Source organism: Rana temporaria (assembly GCF_905171775.1).
Source record: "Rana temporaria chromosome 4 unlocalized genomic scaffold, aRanTem1.1 chr4y, whole genome shotgun sequence".
Classification (NCBI taxonomy): domain Eukaryota; kingdom Metazoa; phylum Chordata; class Amphibia; order Anura; family Ranidae; genus Rana; species Rana temporaria.
This window is the reverse complement of record NW_024404461.1, coordinates 2746216-2762244: the sequence shown is the minus strand read 5'-3', so window position 1 is coordinate 2762244 and position 16029 is coordinate 2746216. Positions and strand designations below refer to the sequence as shown.

Below are 16029 nucleotides of genomic sequence, written 5' to 3'. Positions count from 1 at the left end.
ATTGTGTCCCCGATCACCTCCACATCAGTAATTCTGTCCCTGATCACCTCCACACCAGTTATTGTGTCCCTGATCACCTTCACACCAGTTATTGTGTCCCTGATCACCTCCACACCAGTTATTGTGTCCCTGATCACCTCCACACCAGTTATTGTGTCCCCGATCACCTCCACACCAGTTATTGTGTCCCTGATCACCTTCACCCCAGTTATTGTTTCCCTGATCACCGCCACACCAGTTATTGTGTCCCTGATCACCTCCATACCAGTTATTGTGTCCCCGATCACCTCCACACCAGTTATTGTGTCCCCGATCACCTCCACACCAGTTATTGTGTCCCTGATCACCTTCACCCCAGTTATTGTTTCCCTGATCACCGCCACACCAGTTATTGTGTCCCTGATCACCTCCATACCAGTTATTGTGTCCCCGATCACCTCCACACCAGTTATTGTGTCCCTGATCACCTCCACACCAGTTATTGTGTCCCTGATCACCTTCACCCCAGTTATTGTTTCCCTGATCACCTCCACACCAGTTATTGTGTCCCCTATCACCTCCACACCAGTTATTGTGTCCCCTATCACCTCCACACCAGTTATTGTGTCCCTGATCACATCCACACCAGTCATTATGTCCCTGATCACCTCCACACCAGTTATTGTGTCCCTGATCACCTCCACACCAGATATTGTGTCCCTGATCACCTCCACATAAGTTATTGATTCGAGTGGCGCGTCACGGCCCATAATTCTCTGCGGCATCGCAGTGCATTGCTGGCTGATGATGGGCCAAGCATGCTCTATGACCCGCATGCTGGGCCAATCACAGCGCCTTAAGCAAAGGGAGCCGTAATTGGCCAAAGCCAGGATGGCTTTGGCCAATTATGTCTCTGGGGGTTTAGTTCATGCCCCTAAACACTATATAAGGCCACCGCCAAAGAACAAAGCGGACCTCTCCTTTCTCCTCATCAGCTGGGATCTCCAACCCCACTATACCCTCAATCCTCTCTGAAGCCTGCACTGATAGGACTGAAGGTGTAGAATTAGGTGTGTCACAGCCAAGTACTTGCGGGCAATCTGCTATCGGTACACCAACGTCACATTGTACCAGGCAAATTTCACTGCCCCCTGCTGCTGCAGCGCCAAAATAAGTTTTCTCCCAGCCATCCATATGCCCAGCGGTTGAATGCTAGCTTGGCTAAATTGCTAGCACTTCAACTGCAGCCTTTTCAGTTGGTAGATTCTGCCCCCTTCCGTGAGTTTGTGGAATGTGTGGTACCTCAATGGCAGGTTCCCAAAAGCCACCTTTTCTCCCAGAAGGCGATTCCGGCTCTCTACCGGTATGTGGAAGGCAATGTTAATGCCTCACTGGACAGGACGGTCAGCGGTAAGGTGCATATTACCGCTGAATCATGGTCCAGCAGGCATGGGCAGGTACTTTGCCTATCTTTCACAGTGCATTAGGTGACTCTGCTGGCAGCTGGGAAGGATGCAGGACAAGGTGCAGTAGTGTTGGAGGTTGTCCTGCCACCACATCTCCAAAATGCTTCTACTGCTGATTATTCCTCCATGGCCTCTTGTGCTTTGTCCTCGGAACCAGCGGTGCTCTGTAGGTGTTTAAGGGACTACGCAAGCACCCAGGCAAAAATATGCCATGCGGTGCTTGAGCTGGTGTGCTTGGGGGACAGGAGCCACACTGGGGCAGAGGTTCTGTCAGCTCTGCAGGGGCAGGCTCAGAGGTGGTTGATTCCACGCCAGCTTAAGCCAGGAATGGTGGTTTGCGACAATGGCACCAACCTCCTCTCCACCCTGCGACAGGGACAACTGACCCATGTGCCCTGTTTTGCTCATGTCCTTAACTTGATGGTGCAGCAGTTCTTGGGCAGGTATCCGGGTTTACAGGATGTCCTGAAGCAGGCCAGGAAACTCTGTGTGCATTTCCGCCGGTTATATAATGCCAGTGCTCGGCTGGCTATCCTCCAAAAGGAATACAACCTGCCCAAGAACCGCCTAATCTGTGACATGCCCACCAGGTAGAACTCTACATTGGCCATACTGCAGCGGCTGCACATGCAGCAGAGGGCCATGCATGAGTATCTGTGTCAATATGGCACCAGGACAGGGTCGGGGGAGCGTGTTTTTTTCCCACGCCAGTGGGCCATGATCAGGGATGCATGCACTATTCTGTCACCATTTGAGGAAGCCACAAGGATGGTGAGCTGTGACAGTGCATGCATCAGTGACACTGTCCCTCTTGTCCACCTGTTGGAGGACACGCTGCGTGGAATAATGGACAGGACACTTGAGGCAAAATGGAGGAAGAGGAGGATTTCCTTACCTCTCAAGGCCCCCTTTATCCAGACAGTGTTCCTGCAGGCCCGCCTATCACACAGGAATAGGACGAGGAGGAGGATTGTGTGTGCATGGAGGTGGAGCCTAGCACTCAGCATCAGCAGCAGTCTTCAAGGGATCAATTACAGTCCCAAGAAACACATGGACTTGTACGTGGCTGGGAGGATGTGTCTGCGGATCATGTCGTCCTCAGTGACCCAGAGGACTCTGCGCCGTATGCCTCAGCAAACTTACGCTGCATGGCCTCCCTGATCCTGCAAAGCTTGCGGAAGAATCCTTGTATTCATGCAATTAAGGAGAGGGATCATTACTGGCTGGCAACTCTCCTTGATCCACGTTACAAGAGTAAGGTTGCAGACCTTATCTTGCCGGCGCAGAGGATGAAACATCTTCGGGAGGCCTTGCAGAAAGGTCTGTGCAACGCATTCCCAGAGCATGGGAGGTTACAAAATCCTGGTCTTGGACAACGTGTTGCTGAGGCTTCGGTCAGTCACAGAAGGAGCGGTGGAGAAGGTGGCCGTCTGACCGATGCGTTCAGACAATTTTTTATTCCGCTTACCCAAGGTATGATCAGTTTCAGCAACCATCGCCGGTGTCCATTTTACATGGTGCAGAAATACCTAGGGGCAAGATCAGACTTGGACACCTTCCCCACCGATAATCCTCTGGCTTACTGGGTCTTGAGGATGGATCACTGGCCAGAGGTTGCACAGTATGCAATTGAGCTACTGGCCTGTCCTGCATCCAGCATTCTTTCGGAACGCACATTCAGTGCTGCTGGAGGCTGTCAGGCCTGCCAGGACATTACAACTGTCCCTCCGCTTTCCTGACCGGTAGTCTTGTTATCCCGGTATCAGGTGGAGGGCCGGTTGAGATCCTGCAGCCAGGAAATAAGAAACCGCAATGGATGGTGCAGATAGCCTAACCACAACCCCCAGCAACAACTCATAGTTAGAAGGCTGAAGACAGGAACCCAGGAGGGGGAAAGGACAATCAAAGTAACGCAGTGTAGAATGAGCCAGGCGGGGTTGGCAACCAGATAAGCAAAGTCCAAGGGAAAATCCAGGTATCAAAGTCAAGAACGAGCCAGGAGGGTTCAGCAACAAGATAAGCAAAGTCCAACGGATAATCTGAGTATTGAAGTCAAGAACAAGTCAAGTCAGCAACCAAAACTAAGAGCTTCCATGAACAGGAACCTATACTAAGGCATGGACAGGACGGGGAAGTGGAGATTTATAGGGACACTGATGAGATGACTGCTAACAACTGGTCCCAGGGAGGAGCAAACATCCCAACTGGTGAAGTGGAAAATAACTATGAACACCAGATTCCAACATCAAATCCCAGACACGTTATGGCAGAGGCTTTGTAACCGATCACAGGGTGCGCCTGTCCACCGACTCGGCCGATCGACTGACCTTCATAAAAATGAATCATGCTTGGATCACCATCAGCTGCCAAGCACCTGTTGTTGATGTAATCAAATACATTTTTTTTAAATGTCAGATCCCCTCAAGACTGCCTATGCTGATGCTGAGTGCGTATCCTGTTATGCTGAGTACTTACCTGGCAGGGGAGACACCATGATCATGAAGGTGGTTCTCCCAGGGCGAGGCACGGCTATTGCACACTCTAGGCCGTGCTGATCGTGGTTGTCTTCCCTGCCGCTTCTCGGCCTTTTGGCTGGGACTGGGTGTGGTATCTGTCCTTATCAGTTGTCAGCGGAGCGCTGAAGCACCTCCTACATGGGGAGGGTGGATGCAATCCAATGACGTCATTGCACCTGGAAGGATGGTTTCAGCAGGGACTACGCTGTGCTGCCCGACAGAATACTGGGGGCCGGCCCATGGTTGAGTCTGAGCCATCTGGAAGGGTGCTTCTGGTGAGGATGGGTACTGCGCTTGGTCTTGGTCTTTTTGCCGAGTTCTAGTCTGGCCTTCTGGCTGGCTGGTGTAAGTGCTATCTCTGTCAGCAATCCGGTAGGAGGAGCTGGTAATGCCCTGGGATAAGACGGGGTAGGACCATGCAAATCCGCCATGTTGGCTGGCAGGGGTGGAGGGCTGCACTGGCCGGTCGGGGGGTCGGATATGGAACGAAAAGCCTATGGTGCATGTGCCCCTGGAGTGGCAGTCCAGGGGTATCTGAGAATCACTGTGTGTGAGGGACACATTGATTTAAGATACCATGGTCACTGCACCAGATACACGCTTTTTTTAGCACCTGCCTCCTGGGCCGGGCCTTTTGGCTAGGACCGGAGGAATTTTTTATTCCTGGCCGGAGGGCCTGGTCATTGTTTCACCACAATGGCCACTTCTTTCACTCTCCTCTCCACTATCCCTTCCCCCACTTTATTTTATTTAAGCCTGTGTTTGTCACTTTTTTGTCTTTTTTTGTTGTGCACGTTTTGTCACTGTGTGATTAGTAGGGTGCGGGTCCTCGGGCCAGCCCTGAACGTCTTGGGAGTGGGTGGACATGGCCTTCTGGCTTAGTTCGCCTGCTCTCATGGGGTCTCCCTTCGGGGGAGCCCCACCTAGTACTGGGAGGGTTCTGTTTCGGCAGTCCCTCCGAGGAAGTTGGGTCCGTGTCGGCTTCGGTTGCTCGGACCACAGTACCTCAGTCCCCGTCTGGAGCCTAACGCCCCGGGGGATCAGGGTTTGGGTCCCTCTTCACAGGAGGACCACTTGACGTTGCACCCGTCTGCACGTTTTTGTGAACACTCTTTATGTGTGTGCACATTTTTTCTGCACCGGGTGGAGTTTTTTGGGTGTGTTCACGCGCCATAGGCTTTTAAAAAAAAATAAAAAAAAAATCCTGTTATGCTGAGTGACTATCCTCTTCCTCCTTAATGATCATGCCGATAGCTTGTAAGAAAATTTTTGGTTCTGGGCACCGCCACCAGTGGCTAAGGCCCAATTTTTCAGCCCCTGTTTAACAGGGGCGTGTAATTACAATTTTTGATGCAATACTTTGCAGCAGGGCTCATTCCTGCGCTCCAACTAGAGTATCTGTGAGGGGTTGCAGTGTTGTGGCACCAGGGCCTAAGGCCCAATTTTTCTGCCCCTGTTTATCAGGGGCGTGTACTTACAATTCTTGATATAATATTTCACAGCAGGGCCCATTCCTGTGCCCACCAAGTGTAACTGTGAGGACTTAGTGTTGTGGCACCACCACCAAAGGCCTAATTTTTATGCCCCTGTTGAACAGATGCATTTGATTACAATTGTTGATATAATATTTTCACAGCAGGGCCCGTTCCAGCACCCACCAAGAGTAACTGTGAGGACTTACAGTGTTGTGGCAACACCAACACCTAGGGCCCAAATGTATGCAGAGTATATACGGCAGGCTCCTACTTTCAAACATCCAACTTACAAACGACTCCTACTTGCAAACATAAGGAGACAACAGGAAGTGAGAGGAAATCTACCCCTAGGAAGGGAAATTTTCTCCTGTAAGAGTTAATATGGGAAAAATGTGTCTCCTCTCTACTGATGCTTTATCACCAATCCTTGTTTCCCTAAAAAAAACTAATTAAAAAAAAAACATTTGTCATTGGGACAGAAAGTGAGGTGAAGTCTCCTGAACAGATGCACACAGACAGCAAAACAAATGTTACAGGGGTGATAACCCTTCTCTATTTATTGCCCCAAGCCTTTCCTTTTTTTAATTTGGTTTCAGGGTTGCCCCTAATATCCATACAAGACCCAAAGGGCCTGGTAATGGGCTGGGGGGGGGGGGGGGTTACCCATGCTGTTTTTCTCAATAATTTTCATCCATATGGCTGGGACCAGACATTACATTAATGCCGCAAGCAGTTTTAAATGACTTTTTTCCTATATAAATGGCATTTTTTGCAGGGACAGTTCTAAACACGGGAAACACGTGCCACTTCACAGGCATACTATAGACACCCCCAGGCACAATATTTAAATGAATATTTCACTTTTATTGTTTCACTTTAAGCATCATTAAATTCACTGCTTCCGAAAAAACGACCGTTTTTAAAACATGTTTTTGCATTGATACATGTCCCCTGGGGCAGGACCCGGGTCCCCAAACACTTTTTAGGACAATAACTTGCATATTAGCCTTTAAAATTAGCACTTTTAATTTCAAACGTTCGAGTCCCATAGACTTTAACAGGGTTCTAAAGTTCACACAAACTTTCGGTGTGTTCGCAGGTTCTGGTGCGAACCGAACCGGGGGGTGTTCAGCTCATCCCTACTCACCAGTTATTGTGTCCCTGATCACCTCCACACCAGTTATTGTGTCTCTGATCACCGCCACACCAGTTATTGTGTTCCTGATCACCTCCACATCAGTTATTGTGTCCCTGATCACCTCCACATCAGTTATTGTGTCCCTGATCACCTCCACATCAGTTATTGTGTCTCTGATCACCTCCACACCAGTTATTGTGTTCCTGATCACCTCCACATCAGTTATTGTGTCCCTGATCACCTCCACACCAGTTATTGTGTCTCTGATCACCGCCACACCAGTTATTGTGTTCCTGATCACCTCCACATCAGTTATTGTGTCCCTGATCACCTCCACACCAGTTATTGTGTCTCTGATCACAGCCACACCAGTTATTGTGTTCCTGATCACCTCCACACCAGTTATTGTGTCTCTGATCACCTCCACACCAGTTATTGTGTCTCTGATCACCTCCACACCAGTTATTGTGTCTCTGATCACCGCCACACCAGTTATTGTGTCCCCGATCACCTCCACACCAGTTATTGTGTCCCAGATCACCTCCACACCAGTTATTGTGTCTCTGATCACGCCACACCAGTTATTGTGTTCCTGATCACCTCCACGCCAGTTATTGTGTCCCCGATCACCTCCACGCCAGTTATTGTGTCCCAGATCACCTCCACACCAGTTATTGTGTCCCTGATCACCTCCACACCAGTTATTGTGTCCCTGATCACCTCCACACCAGTTATTGTGTCCCTGATCACCTCCACACCAGTTATTGTGTCCCTGATCACCTCCACACCGGTTATTGTGTCCCCGATCACCTCCACACCAGTTATTGTGTCCTGATCATCTCAGATGGATGGAGGCAAATACAGGGCACTCTTAGAAGAAAACTAGTTAGAGTCTACAAAAGACTTGAGACTGGGGTGGAGGTTCTCCTTCCAGCAGGACAACGACCCTAAACATACAGCCAGAGCTACAATGGAATGGTTTAGATCAAAGCCTATTCATGTGTTAGAATGGCCCAGTCACAGTCCAGACCTAAATCCAATTTAGAATCTGTGGCAAGATTTGGAAAATTGCTGTTCACAGACTCCATCCAATCTGACAGACATCTGCACCAGAGGAACAGGCAGGGGTCCCCATCTTGTACAAAAATATACCATCTGTGTTGGGAAATCAGAGGAACCCGATCCTGTACAGTAATATACTATCTGTGACATGGGATCAGCCTGCGGATCCCAATCCTGTATAGGAATAAACCCTCAGGAAATAAGATGGGGGACCCCAATGCTCCTAGGTGAAATAGACACATTTCACACTGGACAATATTATACAGGTATGTAAACTGTAACATGTAGGTAGTCAAACATTAATACTTAAGGAAAACTGGATCTGTGGCACGATCATAAACACGGTGACATCTCATCGGCCATCAGATACGGGGGAAAATGGCAGGAAGTCAGAATTACATTCAGCACTTCCCCGATATCGTAGTGATGTATGGTAACAAGGGAAGCAGTCTCCTGTGCATAGGCTTGGTTGGGAAGGACTTTGGGGACAATTATAATGGGTGTCATGTCTAACTCCCCCTCTGGTGCATACCCAACATTTTGGTTTCTCTGGGAGGGATTATATCTAAGAGATGTCTTTAGTGGAGTCCACTCACTGGATCAGAGCGAATGTTTTCAGGTGGAGGGCATTCCAGATACACAATGGCAGTGACAATATCCTCCTAATATTTGAGAAAGGATCTGTCCCTTTCAGTGGATTTACAATAGATAACATAGGAATTATAAATGACCAAATTAAAGAGGTACATTAAATGGAAACTTTCTTGTACCAGTGGTGGGTTCTTCTTGTTGCTAGATGGGTCTGGATGATCTGATCATTAGAATAGACTCACCCCATGAACAAATCAGGTTTCTGGACTGGACCATGTCTTCCGTGGATTTCCATTGAAGTGTGGTGGATTGAGAAAAGCACATACAGTGGGGCAAAAAAGTATTTAGTCCCCACCAATTGTACAAGTTCTCCCCCACTTATAAAGATGGGAGGGGCCTGTAATGGTCATCATGGGTAGACCTCAACTATGAGAGACAAAATGTGGAAACAAATCCAATCACATTGTCTGATTTGGAAAGAATTTATTGGCAAATTCTGGTGGAAAACAAGTATTTGGTGAATATGAAAAGTTCATCTCAATACTTTGTTGGCAATGACAGAGGTCACATGTTTTCTATAAGTCTTCACAAGGTTGTCACACACTGTTGCTGGTATGTTGGCCCAGATCTCTTCCATGCAGATCTCCTCTAGAGCAGTGATGTTTTGGGGCTGTCGCTGGGCAACACGGACTTTCAACTCCCTCCAAAGGTTTTCTATGGGGTTGAGATCTGGAGACTGGCTAGGCCACTCCGAGACCTTGAAATGCTTCTTACGAAGCCACTCCTTCATTGCCCGGGCGGTGTGTTTGGGATCATTGTCATGCTGAAAGACCCAGCCACGTTTCATCTTCAATGCCCTTGCTGATGGGAGATTTGCACTCAAAATCTCATAATACATGGCCCCATTCATTCTTTCATGTACATGGATCAGTCGTCCTGTTCCCTTTGCAGAGAAACAGCCCCAAAGCATGATGTTGCCACCCCCACGCTTCACAGTAGGTATGGTGTTCTTTGGTTGCAAATCAGCATTCTCTCTCCTCGAAACACGACGAGTTGTGTTTCTACCAAACAGTTCTACTTTGGTTTCATCTGGCCATATGACATTCTCCCAATCCTCTTCTGGATCATCCAAATGCTCTCTAGCAAACCGCAGACGGGCCCGCACATGTACTGGCTTAAGCAGGGGGACACGTCTGGCACTGCAGGATCTGAGTCCTTGGTGGCGTAGTGTGTTACTGATGGTAGCCTTTGTTACGTTGGTCCCAGCTCTCTGCAGGTCATTCACTAGGTCCCCCCGTGTGGTTCTGGGATTTTTGCTCACCATTCTTGTGATAATTTTGACCCCCCGGGATGAGATCTTGCGTGGAGCCCCAGATCGAGGGAGATTATCAGTGGTCTTGTATGTCTTCCATTTTATAATTATTGATTTCTTCACACCAAGCTGCTTGCCTATTGCAGATTCAGTCTTCCCAGCCTGGTGCAGGTCTACAATTTTGGAAAGGGGGGATAGAGGATGGAGAGACACAAGACCCAGCAGAAAGGGGGGATAGAGGATGGAGGCACACAAGACCCAGCAGAAAGGGGGGATAGAGGATGGAGAGACACGAGACCCAGCAGAAAGGGGGGATAGAGGATGGAGAGACACGAGACCCAACAGGAAGGAGGGATAGAGGATGGAGAGACACGAGACACAGCAGAAAGGGGGATAGAGGATAGAGAGACACGAGACCCAGCAGAAAGGAGGGATAGAGGATGGAGAGTAGGGATGAGCCGAACACCCTTCTGTTCGGTTCGCACCAGAACCTGCGAACAGACCAAAAGTTTGTGTGAACTTTAGAACCCTGTTAAAGTCTATGGGACTCGAACGTTTGAAATCTAAATTGCTAATTTTAGAGGCTAATATGCAAGTTATTGTCATAAAAAGTGTTTGGGGACCCGGGTCCTGCCCCAGGGGACATGTATCAATGCAAAAAAAGTTTTAAAAACGTCTGTTTTTTCAGGAGCAGAGATTTTAATAATGCTTAAAGTGAAACAATAAAAGTGAAATATTCCTTTACATTTTTTACCGGGGGGGGGGTGTAGTATGCCTGTGAAGTAGCGCTTGTTTCCCATGCTTAAAACTGTTTCTGCATAAAATGTAATTTATGAAGGAAAAAAAGTCATTTAAAATCACTCGCGGCTATAATGAATTGTAGGCTCCCGGCAATACAGAGAAAAGTTTAAAATTTAAATAAATGCGTGGGGTCTCCCCAAATTCAAATCTGAACCACTCAATGGAACAAACAATCAACGCTTTAAACAAAGCGTTACTACAAACAGCAGACACAGTCACTCCGAAACGCAGAGCTCTCAGCCGGAAAAATAACTCAGGCTGGTTTAACGACACTCTCACCCTACTGAAACAGGATTGCAGAAGAGCTGAAGGAGCCTGGAGGAGGAACCCTTCAAAAGAAAACCTCACAAAGTACAAAACCCTCACCAAGAATTACCACAAAGCGATCTTTAAAGCTAAAAAAGACCATTTCGCACACACCATCTCCAAAGCCCTAAACCGTCCACGGGAACTTTTTAAACTAGTCGCTAAGGCTATGAACCCCTCCTGCTTGGAGCCCCCTGCAAGTGAGACACAGGAATTATGTAATGAACTATCTGACTTTTTTATCGACAAAATCGAAAAGATTCGGGCAACAGTTCAACAGAAAAAAACCACCAACCCCACTCAGATACAGCAAGAAGAAGAAATCAACATAAATAGTCTACGATCGACAAATTTCGAGCTGGCTCCAATTACCATCGACACCACAAAAAAACATCATCAGAAGCCTCCGAGACAACACATCACCTAATGACATCATTCCTACAAAACTCCTGAAAGAATGCACGGACATCCTGGCACCCATCATAACGCACATCATAAACCAATCATTCAGGAAAGGGATTGTTCCGAACAACCTCAAGCAAGGCATAATAAAACCCCTCTTAAAGAAACCCAACCTCGACCCGAAAGACCCAAACCAGCCTCAACACGATCTCCAAGATCATGGAGAAAGCAGTAGTACAACAGCTTCAGCCCCACCTGGACGATTACAAACTCCTAGATCCTCTACAATCAGGTTTTCGCCCAGGCCACGACACAGAAACGGCTCTTCTCAAGATATGGGATGACACCCTCGAAGCAGCAGATGACGGAGAATCCTGTCTCCTAGTGCTGCTGGACCTTAGTGCAGCCTTCGACACGGTAGACCACAACATATTGCTCACACGACTCAAAGAAGTAGCAGGAGTCTCTGACGCCGCCCTACTGTGGTTCGCATCTTTCCTAGAAAATCACACTCAGACCGTGAAACTTGGAGGTTTCACATCAGAAACACGGACCATTACATGCGGAGTCCCACAAGGATCGCCCCTCTCACCTGTACTCTTCAACATCTACATCCGCCCGCTCCTCAAAATCATCAGCAAACAGGACCTGTGCTACCACTCCTATGCGGACGACACGCAGCTTTACCTTCCAATCACCAACAAAAAAGACCAATTTCATGAACTTGGAAAGTGCCTTACACTGATCGACGATTGGATGACTGAAAGATCCCTCAAACTCAACGGATCCAAAACAGAACTACTCACCCTTCACGCAAATAGGAAATCCATTTCTAGGACCACAATAAAGCCAAAAGTCTCGGAGTCATCTTTGACTCAGATATGACAATGGATGCACAAATAGGATCAGTCGTCAGCAGTTCTCATCATCTGCTCCGCTTGCTACGTAGACTCATCCCCTTCATCCCGGAAAACGACACGGCAGTAGTGGTGGGAACGATCATCAACTCACGACTCGACTACGCAAATTCCCTCTATCTAGGACTACCAAAATACCAGATTTCACGTCTACAAGTCGTCCAGAACACGGCAGCCAGACTGGTAACAGGTAAAAAGCCGTGGGAATCAGTTTCCCCGGTCTTGAGGTCCCTCCACTGGCTGCCCGTACAGGATCGGGTGACATTCAAGACACTCTGCCTCACCCACAAATGTATACAGGGGAACGCTCCCCAATACTTAAGCGAGAAAATAAAACCCTACGTCACCAATCGCGTTCTCCGGTCAACCAACCAAAACCTTTTCCAAATTCCCAAATTCCACTACAAATCGAAGGGAGAACATAGATTTTCGGTCCAAGCACCACGGCTCTGGAATGGGTAGAGACCCACCACCATCCGCTTGGAGGAAAACCATCAGGCCTTTAGGAAAAAACGAAAGACCCACCTCTTCTGAAGGACCGGTACGACTCTGGATGGAAGCGCCTTGAGGCGATTAAGTTCGCATTTGTTGCACTATACAAGTTACACACTCACTTACGCACCTTCCCGCCCAAGTAAATTTTCAGCTTTTAGCACTGTCGCACTTTGAATGGCAATTGCGCGGTCATGCTACACTGTACCCAAACAAAATTGGCGTCCTTTTTTCCCCACAAATAGAGCTTTCTTTTGGTGGTATTTGATCACCTCTGCGATTTTTTTTTTTGCGCAACTAAAAAAAAGACTGAAAATTTTGAGAATTTTTTTTTTTTTTTGTAAATAAGTAAGTTTTCTCTTTCAATTACGGGCACTGATATGGCGGCACTGATGGGCACAGATGAGATGGTACTGATGGACATCGATGAGGTAGTAGTGATGGGCACCGATAAGGTGGCACTGATTGGCGGCGCTGGTATGTGGCACTGATGGGCACTCAAGATCGGAGATGCAGGGTGTCAGACTGACACCCCGCATCACCGATCGCCGTGCTGCGCGCCCCCACGGGCACACGCGGCATGAAATCCTGCAGGACATCCATAGACATCCAGTCAGGATTGTGTAACCACTTTCCGGACGAAAATTTCCCATTGACGGGGCGGGTCAAGTGGTTAAAATTAGCACTTTAGATTTCTCCCATAGACTTTTACAGGCTGTTCCGTGGCTTTTTTGAATTAGCCGTGAACACCCCAAATTGTTCGCTGTTCGGCAATAGAGGATGGAGAGACAAGAGACAGCAGAAAGAGGGGATGGAGTGACTATGAAGTGTTACAGTCATCATAGGGAGGCGGCTGATTATTTTCAGTCAGCACACATAATGGATCACTCTTATCAATGCATTGGTGATACACATATACCGTCTGTTTCCCCCGTTACACTTCCTGCTCTGTCCATTGTTCTCTGTGGACGGCCTTTGCCACATTATACCAGGCTTCTGCTGTTTTCAGGAAGTTGTTATCTGACAAAACGCCTCGTTTGTCTTTCATTATCTTCCGCCATTCTTCCGGCTGTAGCCGGCCTCCACTCGCGGTCATCCCACATACTTTTGCCAGCTTTCCCAATCTCTTCACATACTCCACCCCTCCCTTTCTGCCACAAGGTCAGATGCTGAAACTCCCTTTTCTGGTTTAACTGTTTTCTGTCCCATCGTCTCTTCTCTGCCGGGGCCCTCCCAACAAGAACCCAAGGTTTCTTACTCGCTCTTTCTCTGTCCCCTCACACTCTTCTGGCCTTTCCTGATGACAGGGACACCTCTCGATACCGGGTCCCTCCCACTCTGCCTCTACTTCTATCTGCTGTATCGACTTTCCTATTTTTACTTTGACCGGATAGTGAACGTTCAGGCGGAAGACTAAGACTAAGAAGGTTTTTCTGGCAGCAGAGGGTGGCGTCCTAGTAGTTTCTGACTATATCCTGACTCCTGAACTCTTAGTAAACCCCAAACACCCTCATGGATGCCAAACATTAATCCACAAACACACTTAGGACATGACCTATCAACCGGCCGCAAAGAGAGAGATATGTTCTGGGGAGAGGGGCCCCCACAGAGTCTCTGCGCCGTCAGCACCCGTGACGCACACCCGACACCTCCTCTCATGATGCACACACCGCTGCCGTGAATGAGGAGTTCCCGTGCCAATTCAATACCCTCTGCACAGCACTCCCCCTCAGGTTCTCCCTCTCTCCGAGACCAGATGGCACATTTACACAAACACAAAACTGGGCAGCAGATACTCAGGTACAGGTTCAATACAAATTAGACCCCGGGCAAGCAATTACCTGTCTCTGGTGACCGCCGGCAACCACATCAGACAGAGATAGACCAACAACGGAGATGGGCCACGTACTGGTAAGGTACGGAAAGGTATGTCTTACCGTACTCTGGAGGTGATCAGTCTCCAGCTCATCCACATTGGTCCACCTTGGCACCTTTGCGATCGGCTGTCCGTTGCTTCACAACCCGGGGCCCCACGTTAGGGCGCCAGCTGATATGGACCAGACTAATCGTCTGGTGAGTATCTGCCCCCGTCCTGATTAGGCCTATATGATGTAGTGCATGCACGAGAAAAGGACCACACTGAGACTGTGATCAGATTGGAGATACTCTCTTTATTGGTTCCGGATACATGGGTGGTTTTATAGGTGAGCGACTAATGCTGTAAGCAAATGTATCATTAGCATAACGTTATCTAGATACTCGTAGCTTCTGATTGGTTGTGTCCATGTAAGGTGAACTTCCTCCAGGATCTGAGCGTCATCAGATAGAGTGTAGTCCTGGGCGGAGGCGCCATCTTTTAGTTACATTCTTCACTCGATGGGAGGGGGTGCTACTAGTGGCCATTTTGAGCAAGGAATATAAAAGCAGTTTATATACAGGAAAAATATAGACTTTATAGTATAGAAAAGATGCCTAGAAAATGGGCATTTTACCTAATACATCACAGTATTATCACTGATCTCTGTATTGGTGTCACTGGTGATGTCAGTTCCCAGCCGGTGTCATTAGTACAGTGACAGTGCATAGTATTATCACTGATCTCTGTATTGGTGTCACTGGTGATGTCAGTTCCCAGCCGGTGTCATTAGTACAGTGACAGTGCATAGTATCACTGATCTCTGTATTGGTGTCACTGGTGATGTCAGTGTGAAACAATAATATAAATGTCATTTGTGTACAGCGTCACATGACTGAGCAATTACCAGGTAAAGGAGCGCAGTATTAAATAGCAAACAATGGCCTGGGCTGGTCATGAAGGGAGGGGGTAAAACCTTCCCAAGGCTGAACTGGGTAAAGAATATATAAGTCCAACATTTCCTCTTCCTGATCTGTGTCTGCTGTCCCATGTACTGGTATGAAGAAGTCTCCTGTTCTCATTGTGTGAAATCCCTGGTGATCCTGCCACTCCTTCTACTTTCCGGTTAAGAACTGACCACACTAGGCAGAAGAGCACAATATGGTCAGTTTGCTGGCTGTGCTCAGCTTGGAAGTCAACCTGCTCTCCTCCAATGATCAGACTTGTGTTTACAACCTCCCCCCTGCACAGCCATTCACTGGGAAGACCGGTGTGTTGCTGTTTCTCCTATCCCAACTCTTATGCAGCTGAGAACAGAGGGAATGTGATCACTTATAAAAAAGGGGAGAAAAGTACTTCTAATATATTTTATATCTATACACAAATGTTTTGCCTTTCATTTCTATTATAAACTAAATGGGTTGTATTAGAAGGTGAGGCTTCCATACACTTTCCCTTCTATCCCCCAATATCTGCTGTACTGATAAGTGTATGAGTATGATCTCAGGTATTAGTATGAAATCATGTCTGACAGAGCAAACTGAGGGCTCTACTTATAGGAAATTCATTCAGCTCTTACACAGATTGCTAGAATGTAACACAGTCATTTCCTATGATTGTCAGCTCCATCTAGTGGCCATAAAACTGTATTTTTCATTAAATACCTCAATCAGTAAAAATAGCACAATAACGCTTTATGGCCACTAGATGGAGCCAA

The 16029-nt window shown here is 47.8% G+C and overlaps 1 non-coding gene across 1 annotated transcript; it reads left to right on the top strand.

Moving 5' to 3' along the window:
* Positions 1–3912: 3912 nt before the first annotated feature.
* Positions 3913–4071, top strand: LOC120921844. Its single transcript, XR_005745008.1, has one exon. It is a non-coding gene; the product is annotated as a U1 spliceosomal RNA (small nuclear RNA).
* Positions 4072–16029: the final 11958 nt, after the last annotated feature.